The following is a 4,522-nucleotide window of genomic DNA, read 5'->3' as shown; positions in this document are numbered from 1 at the left end:
CCACTGTTGACCAAAACTCCCAAAGTCAACATAAGACAACTCAAGTCAACGGTCAACACTAACCAGACTCGGCGAGTACACAAGAGTGACTCGGCGAGTCCATGCGGGTTCTCTAAATCTTTTTTAAACCTCTTAGACACGACGAGTTCCCTCTCCACTTGTCGAGTTACTCGACAACGAATCGCGGGGCAACCCCGACTCAACTCGTCAAGTCTGCCTATGGACTTGGCGAGTTGCTCCCATGACAACCCTCATCTGACCTTCTGAGGTCAGATCTGCTTCACCAAACCACAGATCTGACTCCCTCAAAGCCAATAACCACAAAAAGGTCAAACCTTGGGCACTCATGCAAGGTTCTACAAGCTCATTTGGGTTAAACCCTTCATTACATAACAACCCTAGCTCAAAACTCCAAATAGAATGCATAAAGCAGGATGGAAGGGACTCTCTGTACCTCTTTGGGTCCAGATCTATGGCTTCACACTCAATGGGACACTATACTCCACAAATCAAGCCATAAAAGAAGCTAGAAAACCCTAAAATCACCAATCTTACCCAAAACAGAAAAGGGAGAATGATTTGATACCTCTATGGTGAAGATGAAAGCTCAGAAGCTCTGAATCGACACCCCCCCCCCTTGACCTCCCTTTGCTGGAAATGACTACTCCATTGCACAACCACCTCAAGAATGCTCCAAAATGGCTCTTCTACACTCTCTCAGCTCTCTAGTTCGATAGGAGTCTCTCAATGGTGTAGGTGGCCGCCACTGAAGGCCATAAGGGCCTTTAAATAGGTCCCAAACCCGGACAATTAGGGTTTTCCTTGACAACGCTGACTCGGCGAGTCCAAATACCCGACTTGTCGAGTCCCTTCATTAAACTGGTCCCCAAAACGCGATCCTACTCGACGAGTTGAGGCGTCAACTCGCCGAGTCTCCTCATTCCCCAATATAAAATACTCAAATTCCCATACCTGGATATCCGGATGTTACAATTCTCCCCCACTTGAGTTAGATTTCGTCCCCGAAATCACTCCTGAACCACCCAAAACTTAAATCATTAACCCGAAAGGCACCACCGAAATGATCCTCATACCGCCCGGATATCTTTCTCTAGAGACATCCAAAATCACATGGAACCTCCAAAACAAAGTCTAAACCAGCACTTTTGCTGCTAGATATACGCCTTCCCAATAATCGGAAACTCTAGTAGCCTGAACCGCCTCTAGACCGCCTACTCGAGCGATCACCATGATAATTGCTTCTCGAATAACAACCCTGCTTTCTCACTGTTTTTCCGATTCTCATACGACCATATCTAACAACCGACTATCTCTCCTCCAAACTGATCATGCCATAATTGACGAACCCCACCCCTGCAAATAAAAGGGTTCACACTCCATCGGGGCACATCTTCTAAAACTGCTATCAGAAACCATCCGAACAAAATCCCGACACTCTGCCCTCAGACACAGAAGCATAACCATGCTTGCTCAGAAGTGTCCTCAACATCTCATTCATAAACCTTCGCTCTAAATTCCATATCTCTTTTAACACCACACGAGGTCTGGCCTCAGCCTAAAAAAACAAATTAAACCTCCACGGTTACCCATAATCATGATCCAAAATGTCTCACCGAATTCCTCCTCGCATCAACTATCTCAGCCCAATGGCACACCAGACACGAAATTCTCATTAACTCATACAAGGACTGCAACCCAACCGAAGATCAACTCAACCCCGACCTCGGATGTTAGCTGCGCACATCTCCTGTGCATCTCGAGATATCTCTTGCACCCGAGCACTAACCTATACAGGTAAAATTATCCAACAATAACAATACCTCCATCCGAGAATTTACTTCAGAAGTCTAGAATCTCATCTCGTTATCCTCCCACTATCAAAGCCAAACTCACATCGAGAGTTTGGGTCCGACCCAAAGTTGAAACCTCATGTCCCAAATAAACATTGGTCTCATGACTCACCCTACGCCCCACGCGAATACCATTTCCCAATTGCCTCATGCTGCGACAAACACAACTCAACTCAACTCAAAATATAATAATTACCGAGAGAGAAGGAGACCCCCGTCTCACCCCTCGCCTAACCACCAAGCTCCAACAACTCGATACTAGGCTACTCGAGCCTAAAACTCCTCTGCATCATACTCTGATCGAAGAACACTTCATCATCACACTCTCTTGCCGCCTAGAATACTACGGCTCCTCAACATCACTAAAAGCTTCTGACCAGTGAGTACTACGGCTCCCCGTAGCATCACAACACCCTCTAACCGGTGAATATTATAGCTCCCCGTAGCATCACAACATCCTCTGACTAGTGAATACTACAGCTCCCCGTAGCATCACAACACTCTCTGACTAGTGAATACTACGGCTCCCCGTAGCATCACAACACTCTCTGACTAGTGAATACTACAGCTCCCCGTAGCATCACAACACTCTCTGACTAATGAATACTACGGCTCCCCGTAGCATCACAACACTCGCTCCCATTACCCCATAATCTAATTCTCATACCACACCACACTATATCCACTAGCTCATGCTCCGCGGACTATCATAGTTATCTACACACACTTGCCCCAATTATGCATCATAAATTATGACAACAATTGTCATAATAAAATACCTCTTTCTTCAGAAAATCCACATTCTTAAATAATCCTTCCTGATGACAACTCCCAAGTCTCCCACTGGAACCATAGATACTTGATACACCACAAGTCGTCTCAACTCAAGATTCTCGAATAACTCCGAAATCAAGATATCATACCCGGATACCTTGGAACACCCCAACAGAACATCACAAGATCCTACCACAACCACTGATCTCCTGCCCCAAGCATCATATAGATACAATAATACATTTCCTCTGAACCCCATAATTAGATCTTCATTTTTCCCAATGCGCAACTTTGGTGTATCCAATTACTCAATTGGAACATGAGAAAATGCTAATGCTACGGAATACGCTGATAATTCTCCGAAACCCTTTTTCCTACCGCTCAAAATCCAAGCAAGAATACGCATACCGACCCGGGAGTTGGCTGCTCAATCATTCTCTACCTACTTGCAACGACACTGACCACTACCAGGTTCCTGACCATTGACCAACTGCCGTGGAGACATTCATCCTTCTCAAACAAGTACTTCCTCCATTAGCTCACTCTGACCCTTTCCTCGATCACCAATAACTCTGGTCTCATGAATTCTTACCGCATATCTCTATACCCCACTTATAACCGCTCTTGACAAATCTCTGCTTTCTTCCATACGGTACCCGGTTCTCCCCCACTCAGGGTTCGAACCATCACCAATTGGCACACAACCATCCCACAAACTATTTTCACCAGCAAAGTCACACCTTCCCCTGGAAAGTGCTACGCAACGCCCGATAATCCCTTTTAAGGAAATCAATCGATCTCATATACTCTGAACCTCAGATGAAATCCTCAAGAACTTCTCGTCACGACTGCCTCTAGTCGTTCCAAGTCTCGAACCAATCCAATACCAAACAACTCAACTGTCCAATAACATCACTGACTCATAGACTGAACCACGAAATCATCATACTCCCCCACCTCGACTCATCAACCAACGTTCCAACACATGGATCATCCCAAGAACAGGGACCCACTCCCATATTCAATACCCAACATAGATAGAAAAAACCACTGCACTGATAAACTCGACTGGACCCTCCACTGACTATCTGCTCATGATAAATCACTGCCTCGTGGCACACATGCTACCTGATACTCTGGTGGAAAATCATCATCAATGACAACCTGCAGGGTTTACCCCCAAACCCAAAACTTAAACATCTTGCCTCTCATGTTTCGCACACGAACATAAATAGCACCACCTAGGTCATAGAAGGTGACATCTCCTCTATCGACTGATTGCTCAACTCAGACCGAAATTCTCCCCTCCCTCTGACTCCTTACCAAAATACTCTGAAAGGCTCTCGACCTCCCTCTCAAGGGACGCCTCTTCGAACTCAATCATGGCCCACAGGCCTAAAACCCATAGCGTCCAATCTCTACCTCATCAATCATGACCAGATAACCGGAGAACCATAAGCATCGTTCACTACGAACCATGGTACTCATCCCATGACATCTCTTCTCAATATGCTCCGGTGTATGGTACCCGAACCATAGCATCACTCCTCCATTTGTTCCGATGTATGGTACTCGAACCATAACATCACTCCTCCATCCACTCCGATGTATGGTACCCGGCCCATAACATCACTCCTCAATCTGCTCCGATGTATGGTACTCGAATAATAACATCACTCCTCAATCTGCTCCGATGTATGGTACTCGAACCATAACATCACTCCTCAATCTGCTCCGATGTATGGTACTCAAACCATAACATCACTCCTCAATCTGCTCCGATGTATGGTACTCGAACAATAACATCACTCCTCAATCTGCTCCGATGTATGGTACTCGAACCATAACATCACTCCTCAATCTGCTCCGATGTATGG

This window comes from Lactuca serriola, chromosome 6 (assembly GCF_051521515.1).
Source record: "Lactuca serriola cultivar US96UC23 chromosome 6, Lser_US96UC23_V15, whole genome shotgun sequence".
NCBI classification, from domain to species: Eukaryota; Viridiplantae; Streptophyta; class Magnoliopsida; order Asterales; family Asteraceae; genus Lactuca; species Lactuca serriola.
The sequence above is the reverse complement of the archived record's forward strand: the minus strand, read 5'-3'. Positions refer to the sequence as shown.